Source organism: Pseudochaenichthys georgianus, chromosome 13, assembly GCF_902827115.2.
Source record: "Pseudochaenichthys georgianus chromosome 13, fPseGeo1.2, whole genome shotgun sequence".
In the NCBI taxonomy this organism is placed as follows: domain Eukaryota; kingdom Metazoa; phylum Chordata; class Actinopteri; order Perciformes; family Channichthyidae; genus Pseudochaenichthys; species Pseudochaenichthys georgianus.
The window spans coordinates 9,506,591-9,533,184 of NC_047515.1; the positions used below are offsets into that span (position 1 = coordinate 9,506,591).

The 26,594-nt window shown below is 43.8% G+C and overlaps 1 long non-coding RNA gene across 1 annotated transcript in view; it reads left to right on the top strand.

The window, feature by feature from the left end:
- The first annotated feature begins 6,864 nt into the window (after positions 1-6,864).
- LOC117457691 (uncharacterized) overlaps positions 6,865-26,594 on the top strand; it is a 120,095-nt gene continuing 100,365 nt past the window's right edge. Inside the window, exon 1 of the long non-coding RNA XR_004553351.1 lies at positions 6,865-6,945. This is a non-coding gene — a long non-coding RNA (uncharacterized lncRNA). The remainder of the gene's footprint in view (positions 6,946-26,594) is intronic.

A 26,594-nucleotide genomic window follows, 5' to 3' on the forward strand; every position in this document is an offset into this window, starting at 1 on the left:
GCTCTGAATCGGAAGCCAACTTCAGCGTCGTACATAAAAGCACAGTCAAAAATACACAAGGTGAGGCAGACAGTACTCTGCCGCACTGAAGGGGGCGCACGTGAGCCCAAAGGTTCTTGTTGCTACTGTTATTCTACACAGAGATGGTAAACGCAAACAACAAGCTAGCTACAAAATAAAGTAACAGAGATTTTTGTCCAGAAGGATAGGCGCATGGACTTCATCTTCAAGTAAAGGTAAGACCACAATTGTATTGAAAATTGAATCTTACTGAGAGAGAACAATCCAATATTTAAATAAAACTACAATTTTGTAGGTATCCTTTTGTTGAACGGTCTGTTTAAAATTATTCGAAGCATCAGACTAAAAAAGCCTTTGAAAATAACGAAATATTTCGATTAAAGTAAAAAAATATAACAGAATATTTGTAAATCTGTCTCTGAAAGAGTCAGTACCTCGCCAGCCATGAACCTCATTGCACGAACACAGAGCAAACTAGCAACATTTGGTAGTGACGTTTAGTGTCAAAACTCAGCAGGTACAGGCCAGTAAGGGACAGGCAGAAGACAGGTCAGGGCCAAGCAGAGAAAGGGAAGCCAGTAGGTAGCAGCGGCAAACCGTCAGGGCCAAGGTATTCAGAGAATACCCTGGAACACTCAGATAAAATAAACAAAACATCGATTTAATTATATAAATAAAATGTATATAAAATGAATAAATGAGAATCGTATCTGTGTTGTTGATCTGTAATATGACAGTGTTACGTTGATTTGTTTGTCCTTCTCGGACCATGCACTACTCATTTCAGTGGTTTTGTGTTAGAAAAGAAAGCAACCAATCAGATCTCTTTCTGGTCTCTGGGTAGAATGTCCTTCAACCAAGGTATTCTACATCCTTGATAGAATGCCCTGGCCGTTGCACTGAATGAGAGTGTACGTTTGGACTGACAGTTTGATCAACCAATCATATATTGATTTGTAGCCAATGGGCGTATTCTTTCAGTTTCCCTCGGTTCCAGGGTATTCTATAACAGTGGTTCTCAAACTTTTTTCAATAATGTACCCCCTTTGAAAAAGAAATTCAGCCAAGTACCCCCTGATCAGCGCAAAAACTATTTGTTAAGGAAAAAATGCCTATATAAAGAGGTACAGTGCTGCTGCACCATCAGTGTCTGATTTATTAAAACAACAACCTTGTAACTGAGGAACACTTAAATGCTACATTTCAAATGTTTACAATCCATCACTAAATCCATGGCAAACCAATTTTAACATCATGCAATAACACTGAGATGACATTAGTTGCTTTGAACTGATCTTTTTAATAAGTTGTACTTACAATTTAGTGAGAAACATGGGCTTGTGCTTCACTGAGGATCTTTGTCATTCTGACAGGGAGGCAAACTGCAGTTATTACACTTTGCGGGATTTCTCCATAGGATTTTGAAAAATAGCTCAAAATAATGTAGTATTTTGAGCATGGCCGTCATGGCCGCCGGTGAAAATCCTACCCTAGTTTACAGTAGTCCCTCGTTCTTATTACACATCCATGTTGTAGTCCGCTGTATAGAAAACTGTAGTTTCCATAGTTTCCCCACAGCAGCAGACGCACATTCATGACGTCCGCTGGTGCATCATAAACACGTCGGATAGTACTAAAGTACCGCAGTCTCTTCTCCTAAGTCCTTTTGAATTCTCCTATCCACTATCCCTTAATCCCGTGACGTTTCACTCAGAGGTCAAGGAATTAGGGATCGACCGATATGGCTTTTTCAAGGCCGATACCGATTATTAGTAATCAAGGAGACCGATATCCGATATTTGGAACCGATATACATTTGCAGTCAAAAAAAAATCTTGGTGTCAAAATGTAGAATAACACAAACTCCAACAGAATTCAACACAACTTCTTTGAAATGCATTTAAGCATAGCCTATATTATGTTTAATTAACTTTTAAACATCTTACAACTGGTTTCTTCTCTGTGCCCTTTTCTTTAGTGCAGTCATCTGCAATGAGTTAGAGAGACAATAAGTGGGGCTGCAGGCTGACATGCTTAACTAACAATAATGCTTAATGTATTATATCTGTCTGTCTAGCATAACATCCCAATAAGCTGCTTGCAACTGCAAAACACTAGTGCTAGCTAATGTTTTGCAAACTATTAAGGCTATTACAGTAGACCTAACGTTAGTCTAGTAGCCTCACTTCTAATATGTTGCTAAACATTTGCTAGATACATGTTGGCTAGCTAATGAGCTTCACATATCAACCTGAAAAACTGCGAGGCTCCACTTCACTCGCAGCCCCTCCCCCCTCCCACAGTTACTCCGCTGCGAGACGCTGCACGCACCCTGTGTAACTGATAGAATTGGATCATAAGATCGTGGTGTTTTTGCAACTTCAGCATAGGGGATAGGGATGTTTATTGAACTTCGGTTTAACACATGTATGGCTCTGCCGCTCAGCGCTGCTGCTTGCTTCAGTCTGTGTCTGCATTCTTTTGCACCTGCCTGTAATCTGAGAAGGTCCCGCCTCTCTGGCTGGCTCCCGCCCGGAAATCTTCAGTAATAGCCTATCAGATAGCGCTGTGGGCGGGACATTGCTCGTGTACACAGAAGAGACTTCTCAATACTCAAATTTCCCCTCCTCGACTCCTGGACTCCTCGGTCCTCCGGTAGTGACCCGGAAATGAATTTCAGCGCGCCATTTTGAAGGACGTCTCATTTCTCTAAATGCACACCGAGGACCGAGGATCGAGCGTCGAGGAGGCTCTCTGGAGGAGCTATAACCGAGGATACACTGATGGTTCCTCCACGGCTCCTCCGCGGATGCATTTCCGGGAAAGGTGGAGGCGTGACGCACGGCCGGACTTATCTCAGCCAATGACAGCTCTGCATGCAACCCCTGGATATTATTTTAGAACCTGCTCTCATCGCAACGCGATGTTTACAGTGATAACAGCTGTGAGGTGCAGAAAGCAGAGCAGTGTGTAAAATATATATCACTCAGTATAACATGCCTACTCTCTTTATTTGCTTTAGTTTAGTAGATATCTACAAACAAAGAGTCGATATTTTTCTAAAACCATTTAGTGCTTCACATAATAAAATACACAACGGCTGTAGCCTGATTATGCTTTAGGAGCTGTAGGTGTGTGTGTGGTACAGTGTGTAGGTGTGTGTGGTACAGTGCGTAGATGCGGCGGACAGACGGGTCTCAGTTGGTTTGATGTCCTTACTTTTAATACTTGCAAATACAACGTTTGGCCCGTAATTTCAATTCCCCATTTCAGCGACGAGAGAGAGGGGGGGGGGGGGGGGGGGGGGGGGATATATCCAGTCTCTGATTGTGTTACGTTATTATGAGAGTGCTCTCATACTTTAAATTGCATATATTTATATAAATATATTTGTGTCTGTGTGTCCGCATCTGTAGCCTGGTATTGTCTCATTATACCGCACTCTCAATGAATTCAAAGTCAATATGTGGGGGAACAATGTTCAGCTGATCCAGCAGAGATTATAAAATATGACAAAACACTTGACAGATGATGCAGCTGTTGCCACGTAATAATGAACGGACGTCGCTTTAATATGACCGCTCAGAGGAGAGGAGTTCTCATTTCTTTAAACGTCTGCTGCTTCCCCTCCTCTCTCCTCGGTTCCCCTCCTCGGTCCTCCGCTCGCATCTCCTGTGGGCGGGTCTAAGTATCGAGGAGGGGAGTCGAGGAGGGGAAATTTGAGTATTGAGAAGCCTCTAGAGTGGTGACTGCAGCCAGAGAAACGAGATGGGTCTGGCTGCAGACCGCAGCAAGGAGGCGTTTCCTATAGGGGCGTTTCCTATAGGGGCGTTTCCTAACTTTTTTTATCCAATAGCAACTTAAGGGATTCCAGCTGCTTTTATAAATCCTCGCAGAAGAAGTCATTGTTCTAGTGATGGGAATTCCGGCTCTTCTTGCTGAGCCGGATCATTTGGCTCACCAAGAAGAGCCGGCTCTTTCGGCTCCCAAAGGGCTCTTCAGTTTACCACATATTATACCTTTTAATTAAATCAAATGTAGCCCTGTTTTGACTAATGATTTATATGTGTACACATATATCACTTAAATTATTCAAGACATCCTTTGTACTAAAGTATTCAAAAGTAAAAATTACATGTTTAATATAAATTATTTGCTGTGGCCAATTGTTTTCATTGCATTTACAGACCCGTGTAACTCTCTGATAACACCCAATGAATGCATTGACTTGTTTGTAGAACCACGCTACACGAAACAAATGGCAACACCTATAAAAACTATTTAAAAAAAGGGGCTACTGTATCAACCTATATAAAGTATATAAATATAGTTGTTCTCCCTGCAGGAGAGGGGAGTGTGCTTTGAGATCAACTGCTAGGCTGCAGCGGGGAGAAGAGGGGGACAAAAAGAGATCTCCGTCCTCCGTGTTTTATTCTTATAGAAGTAAGAAGAGAAGTAATGGGTCAGAAACCCTCCTTTTTACGCAGCGGTCCAGACATAGACATCATAGCTACGGCGACATATATTCAGTTGCCAGTTACTTTTGGCATTAGGGCAGGGATATCTTTCAAGGTTTGACATAATGAATTGTGCTACTTTTAAAGCAAGCAACGATGTTTTCAAATCTGTAATCAAAAAGCTCCTCAAAAACACTATAGAAGCAGTTCCTGCCGTTGTTACGTTAGTTCAAACAGTAACAACGGACTACTTTTCTTAGCGGATGCATGTCAATTTAAATCAATACAAAAAACAATTTTTTAAATCAATAAAATCTTTTTCTAAATCCATAAAAGCATTTCAATTATTATTGGGAGTCATGTCGTTACTTTGTTGAGAATGTGGCCATGTGTAATAAGCGGGATAATGTCCACATTGCACATTGCATAATGTGCCTTCATGCCGATCTAGATCCCTCCGCAAAAACAAAAAACGGCTCGTTCGCGGGCGAGAGCCGGCTCCCGTCGTTCACTATAGGAAACGCCCCTATAGGAAACGCCTCCTTGATGCGGTCTGCAGCCAGACTTTTATTGAGAGAAACGGCCGCATCAGAGCCAAAGTTTTATCGGCAATTTGATTAAAAAAAGGACGATACCGATAATCGGTCAAATGCGGAATATCGGCCCCTACAAGGAATAGACGATAGGGTTAGAATTTAGGAGCTGATTTTTGGACTATTCGACTGCAGCCCCTGGCTTGATTTACCGAGTTGATAACCAGCGTCGTAGGACCGCTTAGTGAGATCTCGTTTGTTAGGGTTAATTAAGATAACTCAAACATATCCAGGGTCTGTTGAACTGGCTTACAGTACCCGCCGCCCCTGCTTACAGAGCACCTCCTCCAACACACACGAACGCGCACATGACCAATGAGGGTAAGAGATAAGTTTGTGCACAGATGGAAGGCTGACAGGCAGCTATTGTGGCCGGGCCGGCTAAAATTATTGGTGGTGCTTTTTACAGCGCTACGGCTTCCACAGATTACATTTTTTTTATGTATTTATTGTCAAAGCATTTAATGTATTCATTGCTATCGGGACATTAAGAGCATTCCATGGAATATAACAAAGTGTTTCTGAAATAAATTACATACCCCACCTTTAAGTTGGCGTGGCGCTGTACTCGACTGTAGTTCGTGCATTTATCAAACGGGTTAGTTTCCCCAGAACTCATGTTTTACAATATTCCAAATGCCTATGGAGAAGGCCTCCAAAAATACGTCTAATCTAATTTCTTTTTTTTTTAATATTGAATAATTATTTGTTTAGCTGCTGTGTTTTATACCTTTTTATCGGTTCCTGTAGCCAGGTGTTTTTTTGCTATTTTTTTTATTTTGAAAACAAAAGAACGTTTCCACTTCACCCTGTTTATTGAAATCAATTGTTCAAGATAATTTCTGATTTAATTGAACTGTCAAATGCACGTGAATACTTCATCTGTTGGGCCAAAAGACAGCCGTACAGTTTTATAGGGCTAATTAAAGTATTTAATGTGTATTAATAATAATCCAAAACTAAGTAAACACTTCAGAGTGATATTTGTCATGGTGGCTCCTTCATGATGGCAGGGATGAGACACTGTGATAAACAAACGGGACCTTGCTTCCCCTGTAAAAATCCAAAGCAATTATTGGAGAGCAGTGAATCTTTGCAATCTAATAGTGCTCTCAGTGTTCTTTTCAGGCTTTTGAACTAATTCGTGATTGATCGCTAATTATCGGTGACGGGGCCCCTGGAGACAGCAGGGCCCCTCCTTCCTTTTTACAGCGTGAAAGCAGCCATAACTTTCAAACAGTCGACTGCGCCTTGTTCTGGTGGCTCAATAGTCTTCAAGACGTTTGAATAATTATTGTGGCTTTTTTCCCAATAAAGAAGGTGCAGCCTCCCTACAATAAAGCGCTGGAAACACGATATTACCTTGTGGACGGTGCAATAGTCTGGGGCCCAGGTAAATAGTCCTATAGCAGCAGTTCTTCCACTGCGTCATGAATTTCTAAATATGTCCATACCAATCAGATGTTCAAATGTAATCTCCAAGCCTCACATTTAGAAAGTCCAGCTGAAGGGTATTACTTCTTGTTATTGACTTTGCTGTTGAGTCACAATCATTGGATTGATAACCTTCCCTGCGTAATGACAGGAGAGTCTCTTAATAGCTCGCCGATTGAGGTCGGCTGTTTGGATGTGAATCACTCTGCCAACAAAAGCATTAACAAAGAGCGGCATCAATGACAATGTATTTATTTTTTCAAGGTCGGATCAATTGAGGGGCAGGTTTTGTCCTGGAAATCTATTCCCCCCCAATGTTCTCTGTGCTGCAGGATCCAGACTATAACAGTGGAGCCTGTGTGGTGATGCTGCTTCAGTGCTGGGCTGGTTAACAAGAGGAACTCCTGCTATAGACTGCATGGACATGGACCAATAAGCAGGTAGGTCACCGACCCTTTGACCAATGAATGTACTTAATCAGATAAGAGTTATATAATATTTGTGATTTAGAATCATAGCTACCAGCAAAACTCTGTTTTTTCTCTTTAGTGGAAACAGTCATTTAGATAATAAAAGAGCAGGGGTTCCCCATGGCAAGTTTATATGAATATAATATTCAACAATCATCTAATTTAAAAAAAGAAGAAAAAAAGCAATTCAAATTAGCTACAACTCCAACAAATGGATGATTAACTCTAGAATTTTTTTATTTCTGGCTATTTTGAAAGAAGAATTTTTAAAGATTTTTAACTTTTTTTACACGAATGTCATTTGTTTGTAAAACACTATTGTTCAGATATAACGAAACATATGAAATAGTCCATATTGATGTAATGCAATATGTGACTTTTCAATACTTTTCAATACTTTTTACCTTTTTATAGACAAAACCCTTAGTTGCTTAATTGCCAGCATGAACCAACAATAAATCAAATTACTACTGGTATACTACTACTACTACTGTTCATTCTGAGTCTTCAGTTAGTTCACTAGTAGCCTTGGATTTGACATAACGATTACATTTTATAATTGTTTATGTTGCATTTGAGGATCTTACAGTAAGCTTTTAATAATCGGTGTCATAAAAAGGATATTGATTCGGTCTCTTTCTTGAGTTGTCTCAAATAGCCTACTAAGTAAAAATGTTTGTGTTTGAAGTTATACCTGTAGACTAAACCTAGAGAAGCAGCATTTAGTTGTTATTCACCAAGTATTTGATAATATTCTAGAAATCCTGAAGTCTCAGTTCTTCAAAATCAAGGCTCAAAACTTTTCTTCTTGCCACAGCTTTTAATGAGTGGAAATTGGAATGTACTTGCATTGTCTTGCAAGTAGTGTATTTATCATCCTACTTAAGGTTATTTTTATCCTACATTATGTTTTAACCCTTGAAATCATTTTAAATCCATCTCTTATGAATCCTGTTGTGTGTATTCTAATATTTTGTATATTGCCTTATACTTTTTCTTAACCTGTCAGGGCTCGACATTATAAATGGCCCGCTGGCCCTTAAGCACTAGACACCCCGGGCCAGCATAACGTACTTTCTACTTGCCCGCTTGGGCCACTAAACATATTGTTTAAAAAAAAACGTTTCCTGTGGTATTGGTATTTTGACTAGCAATGTTGTTTAATTGTTTCGTTTATTAACGCTACAACATAGCGTTTCATGAGTCGCTTGTCGTTGGGTGAAAAGCAGCTGTTTGCTGCGGTGCGCAGCGCGAGCAGGCTCCCGTGAGCGGGAGCGCGCTCGTTCACTACAGACTATCGCGCCACCTAACCATTCGCCAACATGTTTTTAATACCAGCGGTAACTGGCCAAGCGCCGAGCAAAAAACAATCTCCAAATAAAAGAAAGTCACCGGAGGAATTAAAGGAGAGTGACAGGGATCATGAGAAGAAGAGGGAGAGAAAGAAAGTTTCAGCCAGCTTGATCGATGGAGTTGGCTTCTATAGAGTGGTGCAGTGACGCGTCCTAAAACCCTTTTATAATCTATCGATTCGATTTATGATTCGAAAATTATAAAAGTAGGGTAGACATGTGCAGTGGCGACTGGTCATTAGGCCCACAGCCCCACCTAGTGTCAGCAGAAAGTATTAAAATAATGATTACAACAAAATGCAAAAAATAAATTAAAAAATATATAAAATATATTTTAAGATCATGTTTAATCATCTGATTCGTCTCATTGCTGTTTTAGTATGTGTTCTTCTAATTAGTGTCTACAGTGTGTGCCTATTGAGCTGTTTAGAGCCATGTGGGACAAAACCTGATCCCGCCCCTCCCTCTGACTGTCTAAAGAGGCTTCTCAATACTCAAATTTCCCCTCCTGGACTCCTCGACTCCTCGGTCCTCCGGTAGTGACCCGGAAATGAATTTCAGTGCGCCATTTTGAAGGACGTCTCATTTCTCTAAATGCACACCGAGGACCGAGGATCGAGCGTCGAGGAGGCTCTCTGGAGGAGCTATAACCGAGGATACACTGATGGCTCCTCCGCGGATGCATTTCCGGGATCGGTGGAGGCGTGACGCACGGCCGGACTTATCTCAGCCAATGACAGCTCTGCATGCATCCCCTGGATATTATTTTAGAACCTGCTCTCATCGCAACGCGATGTTTACAGTGAGAACAGCTGTGAGGTCCTGCAGAAAGCAGAGCAGTGTGTACAATATATATCACTCAGTATAACAGGTATACTCTCTTTATTTGCTTTAGTTTAGTAGATATCTACAAACAAAGAGTCGATATTTTTCTAAAACCATTTAGTGCTTCACATAATAAAATACACAACGACTGTAGCCTGATTATGCTTTAGGAGCTGTAGGTGTGTGTGGTATAGTGTGTAGGTGTACACACCTACACACTGTACCACACGCACCTATACACTGTACAACACGCACTGGTACAGTGTGTAGGTGCGTGTTGTACAGTGTGTGTGTTGTACAGTGCGCAGATGCGGTGGACAGACAGGTCTCAGTTGGTTTGGTGTCCTTACTTTTAATACTTGGAAATACAACTTTTGGCCCGTAATTTCAATTCCCCATTTCAGCGACCAGAGAGAGGGGGGATATATATTCAGTCTCTGATTGTGTTACGTTATTATGAGAGTGCTCTCATACTTTAAATTGTATATATTTATATAAATATATTTGTGTGTGTGTGTCCACATCTGTAGCCTGTTATTGTCTCATTATACTGCACTCTCAATGAATTCAAAGTAAATATGTGGGGGAACAATGTTCAGCTGATCTAACAGAGATTATAAAATATGACGAAACACCGTGGCAACAGCTGATGCAGCTGTTGCCACGTAATAATGAACGGACGTCGCTTTAATATGACCGCTCAGAGGAGAGGAGTTCTCATTTCTTTAAACGTCTGCTGCTTCCCCTCCTATCTCCTCGGTTCCCCTCCTCGGTCCTCCGCTCGCATCTCCTGTGGGCGGGACTAAGTCTCGAGGAGGGGAGTCGAGGAGGGGACATTTAAGAATTGAGAAGCCTCTTAAGTGAACTGACTGCAAAAACTACACTGCGCATGCTCAGAGTATTTTCCTATTTAATGTGTTTGGCAAAAAATAATGACCATAGGGGCAAAGTGCTGATAATTCAGAGCTGATTGGCTGTAAGTACGTGTGCCGCGAAAAGTGTGGTGTGTGAAGAGGAGACGAGAGAGCTGCAGTGAGGCGTCCTAAAACCAAGAAGTAAGCTGCGCATGGCTTCCCTCCACAAAAAAGCAACGAGATTTCTCCATAGGATTTTAGAAAATAGCTCCAAATAAGATCTGTGGGAAACGTAGCTGTTAGATAAATGTACGTTTTGTTCAGCCGGATAATATCCACATGTCTACCCTACTTTTATCATTTTCGAATAAAAAATCTATTGATTAGATTAGATTTATGATAGACTTTTGAAACTACAAGAAGATAAGGAGGACTTTTACAAAAAAGTTATAGAGATTTTTGTCCAGAGGGATAGGCAAATGGACTTAATCTTCAAGTCAAGGTAAGACTGCAATTTTATTGAAAATGGGATCTTACTAAGAGAGAACAATTCAATATTTAAATGATACAATTACATTTTTTTGGGTTTCCTTCTGTTGAACTGTCTGTTTAAAAGTAGTTGAAGCATCAGACAAAAAAAGCTTTTGAAAATAATATTATATTTTGATTTAATATATTTGTAAACCTGAAGAGTCAGTGCCAGTGCCTCACCAGCCATGAACCTATCTGCAGAAGCTTATATATAGACATCCGAGTTGTTTGTGCCCCACCACTTTTGTACATATAGAAACGCCACTGGACATGTGGAGATTATCCGGCTGAACAAAACGTGCATTTATCAAACAGGTTTGTTTTCCACAGACCTTATTTCCAGCTATTTTCCAAAACCCTGTGGAGAAATCCCATTGATTTTGTGGAAGGAACCAGCAGCTTACTTCCTGGTTTTATGAGGCGTCACTGGCTGCACCTCTCAATATGATGCCAATATAAACAAGGTCTTCTGTCGGCTCTGTACATCAATGCCGACCTATGCTGACAAGTAAGTGAAGAGTAGAACATATAAAGGTATTGGCTATAGGGAAATGTCCCAGCAGTTTAGGATAATGAAGGATCTAATCTATAGCCATTACATTTCTAACTCCTAATGACAGGAAGGCAGAAAGTGCATTATACAAATAATAATACTCATAATAATAGCAGACATTTTTTAACTGACCACAATATCATTATTTTAATAAACCAAATATGAACAATTGAGGAAAATGAGGAAGAACTGATTGTTCAAATGTCGTAGTACTAGTAGTAATGTAGTTAGTGCATAAATTACTATTGCAACAAATGTGTTAATTTTTTTCATTTTAAGTCGATTTTTTTTGGACGAATGCTCCGGGCCAGTGGTTACAATGGTGGGGCCAGTGATAATACAATTCCACCGGCCCGGAGGGCCAGTGGCATTTTACCCTTAATGTCTACCCCTGCCTGTATGCCTTTATGTTTTACTCTGTGTAAATTGCCATGTTGAAAGGTGCTATACAAACAAACATGACAGGCCTGTGTTTCTCCAGAGCTATGTCCCGTTAACATAGTACATACAAATTGCATATAGTATTTACAAAAAAAAGAAAGCCTGCTTGAAATGACCATGCAGTATGAAGTTGTAAAATGCCTCGCAACAAGGATTTTCTCTAAAGTGATGCACCCTGTAGACTGACTGCAGTATGAGTTAAGTCCAAAGGGTGGTACTAGAGATCCATGTTTGGGTTAACTCCACACAGGCTGTTTAACAGCCAATGAAAAGCACAAGAGGGAAATCTTGAGCCCCATTTCGTACCTTCCTCAAAAGTGCTCAATATCAGAAGTTCGGAAAAACTTTGTTATCTCCAATAGTTTGTCCAAAGTCACTGTTTTCTTGTCTTGTGCATGACCTGTTACAGCTAGAACATGTCTATTGGCGACTGAGGCCTGTGTTATGTGCCTTGTTTGTGCTATTGAAGTACGAAACAAAGAATGTGTTTTAAACATTTGTTGCTAATAATGCTTCGAGCTTTGTGTCAATATAATAGCATATAATCACGTCCATCAACGCCTGGACAAAATAGATCAATACTTTTGCAAAATCAATTAATTGTTTTATCAATGGGTGAAAGGGTTTCAGAGGGAGTATTTCACAGCCAACTTACAATTAGTCCAACTTGGACATTGTAATTGTTCTTCGTCCTTCCTCTACCGATTTGTAGTCCAGCCTTCTGAGAAGATGTGAAAAGGCGGAAACTATTTACCTCTTATAATAGTCCCAAATATAATAATTAATTTAATTTGATAACATTCACATTTTATGGTATATTTCTTTTATGGTATATTTTATTATTAGATGGATGTTTTAAGGGATATCTTAAATTGCTGAAAGTGCTCCTATAGGGCTGGAAGACATACCGTATTTGTCTACATTTTAAAACTCTGAAATTTGCTTAACAACTTGAGAAGTCTTTTAGGCAACATGCAATACCTAAATCACTAAATAAGATTTAAGTTATAATGAAAATTCCCAGATTCATTCTGGGAAAGTAGCATTGTTTTAAGAATAATAATTTAATTTAGGGATGCACGATATCGATTTTTTGAAACCGATACCGATAACTTCCTGCTTCTCAAGACCGATACCGATAATAATATAATATATATATATATTAAATGTACCTGTAGTTTTTGCACACCTGGTTGTAAAAAAAAACGACTAGTAGTGAGCAAATGACATGAGCATTACTACTATGAACAAAACAAAGCCAAGAACAGTTTTGACTCTTCAAAGTGACCATATTTATTTTCCCAAATAAATATAATTGAGTCAATCAGTCAATGTCAATGTGTTTCCCCTGAACAATGAGTGGTCCATATTAAGAAATGGAAACAACTATTACCTGGCATTTATAGGACAGCAAGCCTATCAAACATTGCCAAAAGCTCGTTGCCTTTTTCCCTCCTCGTCGGAACTTCTGCTTGCATTTGTTAATACAAATAGGCAAGCGAACTATCTAACTCTGAAACTTTGAAATAGTCCCATACTACCGACGACATGTTTGTTTAGCTGTCCTGGCTTCACGGCCGCACAGCCATTTACGTCACAGCCAGGCATGAGAAGGGAGCGCTGGATTGTGAAAAACTCTCCTCTACCTAAACCACTAATACCACAGTACTGGCAAAACGGGAGGAGCCGAGTGAAAAACAAGCGCCCCTCATCCAATCCACCCACACCAAAGTACTTTTTTCTTTTTTTTACCCCAAAAATATATTGTGTATTATCGGGCTATTAATACTTTTATCGGGTTTATCGGGATGACGTCATAATTCCTAATATTGGACCGATAATTATCGGGCCAATAATTATCATGCACCACTAATTTAATTGATTTGTTTTTATCTTTATATATCTATTTAGATTATTCTAGATTATAATGATATAATATCAAAACTGTATTTGTAATTATTTTTCTTATTTTGCCGCTCGTTAGCAACGTCATACTTGTATACATCCACAACTCTGCTTAGCAAGTCCAATTGTCCGCGTGTGCTTTCCGACATGTGTTGGTTTATTGACTGAGGAACGAGAAAACAAACAACTGCTTGCAACCATTATTGCCTCCCCCCCCCCCCCCTCACTATGCACTTAGCTTGGACACCAGTATATCACACATCTGTGTTTGCGCAGTAGCAGGTTGATGGACAACTGTTTCTCTATGGCCTATAAACAGCTTGTCCCCTCCCTGCCTCTTTCACATGGTGGGGGTGCTGGTGGTGGTCAGGGGGGGTTAAGGTTCATGAATGTTGCAGCGTGTTTGTCTGACCCTCTTCATTTAATCCAGACAGGCTGACGGAGGCAGCAGGTTGTGGCAGAGGGGGGCAGCAGAGCTGGAGTTAATGACAGGGCTTTGTTTGGCGCTGAGGGCTCTGGTCGGGATAGGCTCCAGCCAGACAATAGCGGGGGTCACAGGTCCTTGGGGACCCAGGGCGAGAGGGCTAATGAGTCAGTATTGAGCTAAGAGGAGCGGGCCGGTGTGGTCTGCAGCCGCCGGCTCAGATGTTCCTGACACGGCCAAGGCCAATTTGTCTGTTTTGTTACTAAGAGGAGGCTGCAAAGCCACCATGTTACAGTCTTATCAGCAGTGGTGTTAAAGATATCCTATCATGCTATTCTTAGGCATATATTATAGGTATCAGATATATACAAATTAGGGCTGTCAAGTTAACGCGTTAATAACTTGAGAAGTCTTAATAACGCGTGAACGCCACTAATTATTTTAACGCGATTAACGCATGTGTATTTTTTTTCCTTGGCCGCCCCGTAGTTTCAGAGCGCATCGAATTTAAAATACCATCTGCTGACAGCCCCGCTCCTGCCGCCCGTTTGTGGCAGACCACACTTCCACGCTCACCGGCAGGCACCGACTGGCCATCGGGAGGACCGGGAGGGTGTGTGTATGTGTGGCCCGAGCGAGAGAGAGACCTTACGTGCATTGTTGTTGTTGTTAGCATCTGGTGATAGCTAGCTGCGCTAACGGATATAAGGAGCTGTTTAAATGAAAACAGAGGAGCGACATTTCGCCACAACTGCACCGAGCACTTGACTTTATGCAGGAAGCCAGACAGCGGGACATTGTAGGAGAAGTCAGCACACTCATGATTGCAGCAACATGATTGCAGCGTCCAGGCAGCTCCCGTTCGAGCATATGCCTTGAGTTGCACATAGCTCCAACGATCCAACGATCCAACAACACACACACACACACACACACACACACACACACACACACACACACACACACACACACACACACACACACACACACACACACACACACACACACACACCACACACACACACACACACACACACACACACACACACACACACACACACACACACACACCCACCACACACACACACACACACACACACACACACACACACACACACACACCACACACACCCACCCCATTTGTATTGTATGAGAGAGGTTCCAGGTTGAATTGAGGCGAATATTTGTAATGTTCAGAGGTTGTCCATCCATCCATCTTCTCCCGCTTATCCGTGGTCGGGTCGCGGGGTAGCAGTTCCAGCAGAGAGCCCCAAACTTTCTTTTCCCTGTTCAGAGGTTGTTGTGTTTAATATTCATGAGAATATTTGTCATTGTTCAAATGATAATAAACATTAGCATAAAGCATATGTCCACTCATATGTTGATAAGAGTATTAAAAACTTGAAAAGATTCCTCTAAGGTACATTTAGAACAGATACAAAATTTGCGATTAATTTGCGATTAATTTGCGATTAATCGCGATTAACTATGGACAATCATGCGATTAATCGCGATTCAATATTTTAATTGACTGACAGCCCTAATACAATATATAAAAAACATATATATGATGTGTTTTGCTCAAATACCAAAACAGATCAAGCATTTAGACATCCCTCATATCCCTCTCTATTTCAGTCCTGTTAGAGAATGGCTGATCTCTGCTGGCCCGCCCCCTTTGAGCACCAGGCACACTGTGAGTTCGGTGACGAGCAGTGCTGTCTGCTCTGCTCAGATAAAGCTAAATGCTGCTGTGATTAAACGCCATATCATGTTCCAAACCACTCCAAGGATTAATACTGAAACAGTATGAAGCTCAAATGCTTATTTTATGGCAGGTTTACTACAAAGTGAGTTCCTTTTTATATCCTGCTTTTTTAAACATACTCTCTCCAGTACAGCGTTAGCTCTGAGTGTTAGGATGCTTGCTAATGTAAACAAAGACCATATTACGTCCAAAACACGTTGCGCATGAATTCTGATAGCAACGTTTCTGATAGGGCCGTGGGTGTAAAGCCAGCCCACATTTCCGATATTGCGTCATATCGGCAGCAAATCTGGATCAGCTCCGTTGTACACCCGTTTTTAGAGATTTGGGTATGGAGGAAAAGAGAGAGGGTTTTGTTTTCTGATATTTTGTGAATTCCCTGGCACACTGGGGACACATATTCATGTATAAAAGACGTACAAAAGTGCATTTTGCATGATAGGTCCCCTTTAATGTACCAAAAGTATAATGTGTGACCATGTAGATTGCTGGTCCACTCAGATTCAGTTTAATATGAAAGCCAGGTCCAAGTATCTTTTGTCAACAGACTTATACTATGTAGTTTAGACCTAGACTTACTTGGGTTCTTGGTCTAGTCCTGGGTGCTTGATACAGTTTGACCCATTTAGGACCTCGAGCAACGTTGGTGCGGCTGTTTACTTGTACGAATAATCGTACAAGCTAATAGATGCATTTTGTACTCCACTACTGTTGGGTGTTACACCAATGTGCTTGCTAAGAGCACAGTGCTACCATGTTTCTGGGGTTTGGGAAGTCTTTGCCTTTTGTTCTTTTCTGTTAGCTCTGGTTACCTATAACACTAAAGATGTACCCTTGATCCACAGACATATAAAAAAACTTAAAAGATAAATCCACTGTCAATCAATCTGCTGAACAGTCAGAAACAATTGTGATTATGCTGTGTTAGGAGTTGTATCAGAACAACGAGGTGCAAACTTGGGTCAGTCACACACAGTCTGCTGTTGCCAGTGTTGCCAACTTAGGGACTTTCTCGCTAAATCGGGCAACTTTCCAAACCCTCTGGCTACTTTCTTTTGTCAAAAGCGACTAGCGACACATTCAGCTACTTTTTCTTGTGTTATTGGAGACTTTTCTGGTGTTTGGAGAATCTGACGTGATGGCACGTAATTGTTACGCAGTTACTTTCCTCAATGAGCAGCGGGTGCTGAGCCCCTCCGCCGTCTCAAAGCACTCAAAGGCAGCCTCGCGCGACAGCTACACTCGAGCGGAGAGGTGGCAAAGTGACCCAAAAGAGACACAGACTGAATATTAATCGCGCAAAGCCATCGCTGATCCCGCTTGCAGTGTGTCTCTTTTGGGTCACTTTGCCAGTCCAAAGCCCGGATAAAGAAGGAAGGTAGCAATTCCATCCCACATAACAATTTAAATTAAATGTGACTAATTCTTTAACAATACTGGACAAAATGTATGTATGTAATGTTGGTCTAGACCAGGGGTACTCAAACTTTTTTATTAAAGGTCCACTTGTGAATTTTATACAAGGTACAAAATTACACAGCAGCCGCTGTTTTTATAGACTTATCCAAGGCATTTAATACTGTGGACCATGGCATTCTATGCCAGAAGTTATCTCATATAGGCCTGTCTGACCAAGCTGTTGGTTGGTTTGCAAACTATCTTTCAAATCGCAAGCAATGTGTACAATTCAGCGGTCTCTCCTCAAGCTTTCTTAATGTGCCCAGAGGCGTTCCTCAAGGTTCGGTCTTGGGACCGACCCTTTTTACTATTTATATAAATGATGTGGGTCAAAGTATTGATGCCTCTGTACATCTATGTGCAGATGATACTGTTGTGTACTGTTGTGCTAGCACTGTTGCCCTTGCATTTGAACGTCTGCAGTCTGCTTTTGACACTTTTCAGTCACATCTGTTCCACATTACATTACATTGCATTTAGCTGACGCTTTTATCCAAAGCGACTTACAATAAGTACATTCGACCAGGAAGACACAACCTTCAAGAAAACAGAATCATATAAGTACATCAAGTTTCATAGAGCCAAACATTTCAAGTGCTACTCAACTGGCTATAGATAAGCCAGTCCTTTATTAGTATATAGTGCTTTGTTAGTAATTCTATCGCTCGAAGTGGAGTCGAAAGAGATGAGTTTTCAGTCTGCGCCGGAAGGTGTGTAAGCTTTCTGCTGTCCTGATGTCAATGGGGAGCTCATTCCACCATTTTGGAGCCAGGATAGCAAACCCACGTGTTTTTGCTGATGGGAACTTGGGTCCCCCTCGCAGCGAGGGTGTAGCGAGTAGGAAGGGCCAGATCCATTCGCAGCATGGTATGCAAGTACCAGTGTCTTGAAGTGGATTCTAGCAGTTACTGGAAGCCAGTGAAGTGAGCGGAGGAGCGGAGTGGTGTGGGAAAATTTAGGAAGGTTGAAGACCAGACGAGCCGATTTTTGGTCGAGCCAAAGTGCTGTACATATAATAAAAGTAGCCTACATGCAGGTAGACCAGCCAGGAGGGAGTTGCAGTAGTCTAGGCGTGAGGTGATGAGAGCCTGGACCAGAACCTGCGTGGCTTTCTGGGTCAGCTGGGGACGTATCCTCCTGATGTTGTAAAGCGTGCATCTGCAGCAACGGGTTGTAGCAGCGATGTTTGCAGTGAAGGACAGTTTGTTATCTAGGATCACACCCAGATTCCTTGCAGTCTGAGTCGGGGAAACAACAGAGGTGCCGATGTTGATTGTCAGGTCAAGAGTGGTACAATCTTTTCCCGGAAGGAAAAGCAGTTCAGTCTTGTCAAGGTTGAGCTTGAGGTGATGAGCAGACATCCACTGAGAGATGTCAGCTAGACAAGCAGAGATGCGTGTGACGACCTGGGTCTCTGAGCGGGGAAAGGACAGAATTAATTGGGTGTCGTCAGCGTAGCAGTGGTATGAAAAACCATGCGGGCTAATGACTGATCCGAGCGAGTTTGTGTACCGGGAGAAGAGGAGGGGACCAAGAACAGAGCCCTGAGGGACCCCTGTAGTTAATTGACAAGGGTCGGACTCGGACCCTCTCCAAGTTACCCTGTAGGTACAGTCTTTGAAGTATGAGGTGCAGAGCCTGAAACTCCAAGTTCTTAGAGTGTGAAGGAGGATCTGATGGTTCACCATGTCGAATGCAGCAGACGAGTCCAACAGGATGATGACAGAGGAGAGGGATGCTGCTTTGGCAGTGTGCAGTTCCTCAGTGACAGCAATGAGAGCAGTTTCTGTGGAGTGACCTGCCTTGAAACCAGACTGGTGCGGATCCAGAAGGTTGTTCTGATGGAGATAACAGGAGAGTTTTTTAAAGACAGCACGTTCAAGTGTTTTAGACAGGAACGAGAGGAGAGAGACAGGCCTGTAGTTTATAACATCAGACGGGTTGAGAATGGGTTTCTTTAGGAGAGGGTTTACTCTTGCCTCCTTAAGACTATTTGGAAAGTGACCAGAAGTTAGAGAAGTGTTGATGAAATGGGTGAGAAACGGTAGAATATCAGGAGCAATAGTCTGAAGGAGGTTTGAGGGGATAGGGTCCAGAGGACAGGTGGTAGGGCGGACAGAGGTAATGAGGGTAAGAACCTCACTTGGAGAGAGAGGGGAAAAGGAGGTTAGTTGGGGGTGAAAGGAGGGTCTGGTGACCCAGCGGTGACTAAAGGTGAGTCAGAAAAAGAAGAGCGAATATCATCAACCTCTTTTTCAAAGTGGTTAACAAAGTCGCTTGACAGAAGTGAGGAGGGTGGAGGGGCTTTGGGAGGGTCCAAGAGGGTGGAGAAGATGGAAAATAGTTTTTTTGGATTGGAATAGGAAGATTGGATCTTATCTTGAAAGAAAGTGCTTTTTGCCTGAGAGATCGAAGCAGAGAAAGAGGAGAGGAGAGCCTGATAGGTTAGGAGGTCGTCATGATGTTTGGATTTCCACCATTTCCGCTCTGCTGCCCTAAGGACGGTTCTATTAGCACGCAGTGCGTCATTTAGCCAGGGAGCAGGAGGGGACTGACGAGCCTGCCGAGATGTGAGAGGACAGAGAGTCCAGAGAGGATGAGAGAGTAGAGGAGAGTTTCAGCAGCAGAGTTTGGAGGCAGGAGTTGGAACGAGTCAGAGGAAGGGAGGGCTGAGAGCACAGATGAGGCAAAGGTAGAGGGGGAGAGGGAACGAAGGTTACGGCGGACAGGTGCAGGGTGAGAAGAGATTAGTTTGTTATGTTTGGAAAAGGGTAGAGAGAATGAAATGAAGAAGTGATCGGATGTGTGGAGCGGGTTTACAGAGAGGTTAGAAGTAGTACAGTTCCTTAAGAATATGAGATCAAGGACATTGCCAGCTTTATGAGTTGGTGGTGATGGAGCAGTGAGAAAGCAAAGGCGGTTAACAGATATTAGTTCGTCTATCTTCCCTGTCTGGAGGTTGAAGTCTCCGAGAAGTACAAGCGGGAGGGCCAGTTTCAGGGATGTGTGGAGAGGAGATTATCTAATTCCTCCAAGAAGTCCCCAAGGCGCCTGGTGACGGGTAGAGAACAACAATGGTTAATTGTATAGGATGGGTTACTGTGACGGCATGGAATTCAAAGGTGGAAGGAGTGAAGGTTAGGTAGCTTGAAGAGGGAAAAGCTCCATTTGGGAGAGAGCAGGAGACCAGTGCCACCTCCTCTGCCAGTGGGTCTGGGAGAAGGAATATGCTGTGGAGAGAGGCTGCTGGGGTGGATGTGTTGAATGGAGTATCCCAGGTCTCAGTGAGAGCAAGGAAATCCAGGGTCTGCAGGGAGGCGTAGCCAGAGATTAAGTCAGCCTTAGGAACAGCTGACTGGCAGTTCCACAGGCCACCTGAAACTAGATGTTGGATCTCAGTGGAGCATGTGGGATAGACGAGAGCAGGCCGGTTATATCGATTACGAGAGTACACGGGGCCAAGTGATAATTTGCGAGAAGACACATGAACAGGAATGGAGAAGAAATACACATGATTATAGCATGAGGGGCTAGAAAATTAAAGAAAATAAAATAAAACACCAGCGGTAATTCGCTCAATCAGAGGAGCATTTGCCTCCTCTTTGCCACCCTCGTGACTCCCGCGGCACTCCAATGTCTTTGTCAGTCTTACTCCCGCAGGACTCCAATGTCTTTGTCAGTCTTCGTCTGACGCTGAAGCTGACGCTCCAGGAAAGAGCTACCTAAAATGGACGCCTGATTGCTGAGTTCTCACAGCTGTGGGGGCCACGCCCCTCTAATTAGTTAACTCTCTACAGCTGATGGGCGACAGCAGAGTGTCCCTGCCTATATTGTAATGCAGGGTTGAGTGACCCCACTGAGACCTGTGTAACAGGTTCACTTGAGCAGATCTGAGATTACAATCTCTCAAAAGCGCCGTTTAGCTACAATAACTACAGAGCAATTATACAGAGTAGAATAAATGAAACAGAGAAGTCTAATTAAAACAAGAATATAACTTACAGTGGTTGCTGCGTCAAATAGGTAGTGTTGTCACCGGTCTACATGCACACTGAGTTCTTCAGATTTAAATGCAGTATTGAGTGCTTTTTAGCTGAAAGATGACTAAGTCACGCGTTGTACTTCAAGCAATCAGCAGAGTGTCCCTCTGCCGTATATTGTGTTAAGATCTGTCTGTGTTGGTGTTTTGTCTTGTTCTAGATCTGAGGTTACCTACTGTAACCCAGCTGCTATGAGTAATGGCGCAGCCCTCTAAGGCTATCGCTTTTGGTTATCCCTCTGCGCCCCCGCGCAGCACTGAAACACTGTAGTCCACGCCCACCCGCTAGTTGGGCCCCACCCTCGGGCCTTTCTTCCAGTATAAATAGGAAGGTGGCCCGGCAATCTGCTCCCATACAATATAACTTTCTTCAGCTATTCGTAGAGCCAGTGGGGCCCAGCGCTAGAGGGCGCGCCATTACTCATAGAAGCTGGGTTACAGTAGGTAACCTCAGGCCTATTTTGTATATGGCTTCGCCCTCTAAGGCTATCGCTATTGGGTTAAGGGCGAAGCATGATGTAGTGCGGATACGATCATTGCTGCTCATGATTCTTTCTTGTGCTTCAGTACTGCTGGTTGCTGAAGAAAGAGGGAGCAGATTGCCGGGCCACCTTCCTATTTATACCGGAAGGAGGGCCCGAGGGTGGGGCCCACCGAGCGGGTGGGCATGGACTTCCAAGTGTTTTCAGTGCTGCGCGGGGGCGCAGAGGGATAACCCAATAGCGATAGCCTTAGAGGGCGAAGCCATATACGAAATAGAACTGTCTGTGGTTTTCTGTCTGCGTTGTGTTTTGTCTTATTTAGATCTGTCTGTGGTTCCCTGTCGTTAGTTTCCCTGGTGTGTCTGATTACCCGATTGTGTTCACCTGTGGCCCCTGTGTTTCTCCTCCCTCCTCACCTGTGTCTTGTTGTGTGATTAGTCTTGTGTGTATTTAGGTTCTGTTTTTCTGTCTGTCTTTGTCGGTTCGTCTTGTGGTATTGAAGTGGTCCTGCGGTGAGTGTTCTGTTCTGTGTTTGTTAATAGTTAGCCTTGTAATAAAGGAGCTATTTTTTGTCACATTAATCTGCATTTGGGGTCCTGCTTCTGCTTCACACATCGTAACATTACGAACCGACCCACGATATGGGCCCAGCAGAATCCGTTTGAGCAGGAACTAGTGATTAGACCTTTTCTTTGTCTGACTGCGCTCATCGATGGATAGGAGCGGTCAGGGTTCAGCAGCGAGATGCTGCTCTGGCAGATGCAGTCCACCTTACGCTGAGGAATCAAGATTTGGTAAAATTTTACCGGCCTGGCTTTTGGATTATCTCACGGTTTGTTTTCCCCGATCCTGATAGACCCAGGTCTCCAGATTCCCTTTTTGATACCACATGCATCGGTGTGGTCTGTCTGGCGTCAGCCCCCTGCTTCTCACCCAGTGTTTGCTACAGTCCAGGAGCCATTCGCTGGTACTCGTCTGGCTTTTGGAGGTCCACGGAGCCTCCAAAACGGCTCCTAAGAGGAGTCCGCAAGGGCCAGGTTAGCAGCATGAGCCCAAAAGGCCATGGTTCCAGAACCAGTTCAGGCCCCCAGCAGCCATGGTTACAGCCCCAGTACAGGCCCCAGCAGCCGTGGTTACAGCCCAAGTTCTGGCCCAAGCAGCCATGGTTCCAGATCAGCTCTGGCCCCAGCTGCCATAGGTCCCTTCTCTGGTCCCCTCTCTAGTCCCTCCTCAGGTCACTTTCTAGTTCCCTTCTCTAGTCCCTTCTCCAGTCCCAACTCTAGTCCCATCTCTATCCCCTTCTCTAGTCCCTACTCAATTCCTTTCTCAAGTCCTTTCTCAGTCCCTCCTCTAGTCAGTTCCCTAGTCCCTTCTCCAGTCCCTTCTCCAGTCCCCCCATTTAGTCACCTCTCTAGTCCCCTCTCTAGTCCCTCCTCTGGTCCTTCCAGAGCCCCTTCTCTAGTCCCTTCCAAAGTCCCACCTTCTAGTCCCATCTCTAGTCCCTTCTCTAGTCCCTACTCAATTTCCTTTCTTCAAGAGTCCTTTCTCAAGTCCCTCCCTCTAGTCACTTCCCTAGTCCTTTCTGCAGTCCCCCCTTTAGTCCACCTCTCTTAGTCCTCCTCTGGTCCCTTCCCGAGCCCCTCTCTAGTCCCTCCTCTAGTCCCATATCTAGTCCCCATCTCTAGTCCCTCCTCTAGTCACTTCTCGAGTCCCCTCTCCAGTCCCCGTCTCGAGTTCCCTCCTCTTCCCCTCCTCTAGTCCCTCCTTTAGTCCCCTGCTCTAGTCCCTTCCCTTAGTCCCCTCTCCATTCCTCCTCTCTAGTTCCCCTCTCAAGTCCTCTCTCGAGTTCCCTTCTCTATTTCCTCCTCTAGTTCCCTCTGGAGTTCCCTCTCTAGTTCCCCTCTCAGTCACGTCTCAAGTCCCTACCCCAATGTCCTGGTCCGTGGAGTTCCGCTGGGGGGCCCTGCCAATCGTATGTCTGTCTCGTTGGGAGGTCCCGCCGACTACTCTCCTGCCGGGGGTCCTGCCAACCCTTTGGTCCTGTCCCGTTGGAGGTCCCACCGTCTACTCTCCTGCCGGGGGTCCTAGCCAACCCATTGTCCTGTGCCGCTTGGAGGCCCCACCGACTACTCTCCTGTCGGGGGTCCTGCCAATCCTATGTCCTGTGCCGTTGGAGCCCCGCCGACTGATCTCCTGCCAGGGTTCCTGCCAATCCCGTGTCCTGGTCCTCTTCCGTGGGGGGATCCTGCCGAGGCCTGTCCCACCAGCTCGACACCGGGTCCTGCCTGGTCTCCGGCGCTGTCCCGTCAGCGTCTTCCTGCCCGGCCTCCGGAGCTGGCTGGTCTTCACCCTCGATCCCGGCCCTCTGAGAGCCGCAGTCCTTCACCCTCGATCCTGGCCTCCGGAGAGCCACGGCCTTCACCCTCGAGCCCGGCCCCCTGACTTTCCCGGCCACGGTCTTTGCCCTCGAGCCCGGCCCCCTGAGAGCCGCGGTCTTCCCCCTCGAGCCCTGCCCCCTGAGTGCCGCGGTCGTCGCCCTCGGGCCCGGCCCCCTGACTCTTCCTGCCACTGCCTTCGGCCCAGTCCATTCGACCCCTTCCGGGTCCTCCGCTGTGCCCCTGGCTGTCAGCCCAAGCCCGTCCTCCAGACCCCCTCCACCTACCCTGTTGGCCCTAGTTCTGTGTTCCTCCTCCGGAGGCCGTCCAGGCTTGTACGTTCAGATATGCTTCCTTTGCTTCTCTATTACGTCCGCAATGGTAATATTTACGTGGATTTGGGAACTGCCCATTGATTCTATTGGATGTGAATGGTTAAGAAGAAAGGTGTAAATCCACCCAAATCGACACAATGGGTCCAGAGATATGGTCCTGCTGCGTAAAGTATAAAGAATGCCAGCCGCGTAAGCACATTACGCAGCAGACTTTACTTATTGAGCGCACAGAGTGGACAGCAGATAACGGAATTGCAGATTTATTGCTTATAGATTATACAGAATATTTCAAAGGGGACACAGCCACATTGGATATTAACCTATGGATTAACTACATCATCGTTTTTATCTTTTTAATGCCATTGAAGACCAGTTTAGACCAGACAAAGAGGAAGGTAAGCCATGTTAGCCTAGCGTATGTTAGTACCTAGCGCCACTTGTTTTGATGTACGTTTTTGTTGATAACGTCACAAGTTGTATCTTTCAGTGTTGAGGTGGGCACCGTTAGATTCTGTGTCTTTACGATCATAAACGATGTTGTTGGATGTGCAGCTAGGATAGTAATAAGGGAGCTAGGAGTGATTTTCGGTGCAGCAATAGGTTAGCATTTTTCGCTCGGGGCTAATTCAGAAGCTCACTGTTAGCATTGTGTGTGTTTTTTTTTGAAAATATCAGTTAATGAGTTTTTCCCCGTTATATGAATATAAAATATTCATAGTTTATTAAATATTAAGGTTCCTTAGACGTTGTTTCCTGCAAATGACGCGATTTCGGCATTTCAAGCCTGAAACCAGAAAACAGGCTCAGGGCTTAAGAGGTTAGAAAGTCAAGGTAAACTTGCAGTTACTTGCGGTCTGCAATGTGTGTCACGCTCGCGCACACAAGTTATATGCACGTTCATTCTCACAACGCGTCAGACACAAGAAAATATTAGGGCTGTCAAGTTAACGCGTTAACGCAAAAAAAAAATAACGCCACTAATTGTGTATTTTTTTCCTCGGCTGCCCCGTAGTTTCAGAGCCACATCGACTTTAAAATACCATCTCCAAGCTGATGCTGACAGCCCCGCTCCTGCCGCCCGCGTTGTGGCAGACCACACTTCCACGCTCACCAGCAGGCACCGACTGGCCATCGGGAGGACCGGGAGGGTGTGGTGTATGTGTGGCACCGAGCGAGCGAGAGAGAGACCTTACGTGCATTGTTGTTGTTAGCATCTGGTGCTAGCTAGCTGCGCTAACGGATATAAGGAGCTGTTTAAATGAAAACAGAGGAGCGACATTTCGCCACAACTGCACCGAGCACTTGACTTTATGCAGGCAGCCCTTTATATATACAGTCTATGAGGAAGCCAGACAGCGGGACATTGTACGAAAAGTTAGCACACTCATGATTGCTGCAACATGATTGCAGCTTCCAGGCAGCTCCCGTTCGAGCATATGCCTTGAGTTGCACATAGCTCCAACACACACACACACACACACACACACACACACACACACACACACACACACACCACACACACACACCACACACACCACACACACACACACCACACACACACACACACACACACACACACACACACACACACACACACACACACACACACACACACACACACACACACACACACACACACACACACACAATTTGTATTGTATGAGAGAGGTTCCAGGTTGAATTGAGGCGAATATTTGTAATGTTCAGAGGTTATTGTGTTTAATATTCATGAGAATATTTGTCATTGTTCAAATGATAATAAACACACATATAAAGCATATTTGTCCACTCATATGTTGATAAGAGTATTAAAAACTTGAAAAATATTCCTCTAAGGTACATTTAGAACAGATCAAAAATGTGCGATTAATTTTGCGATTAATCGCGATTAACTATGGACAATCATGCGATTAAATATTTTAATCGACTGACAGCCCTAGAAAATATACATTAATTTACATCAGAATCCGAAAGTTTTAATTTTTTAATTTTGTATAATTCTAATTTTTTACAATGCGGTTCGGTCCGGATTGATTTGCAGTTCGGTCCGGATCCGGACCTTGGTCCAGAGTTTGAGAAGCCCTCGTCTCGACTCTTGAGACAAAGCATTAAAGTCTTCAAGTGATGGACAAACATAGAAAAAAAAAAAAGAATCAACAGAAGGAAGATCATTTGTAGTGCTGAACACATTTAGGGTGTTTTTTTCTTCACTTTTTGTATATAAAATCTGCAAATTAGGCGATGACGTCATTTAGCGACTTGTAGCTACTTTCCGGA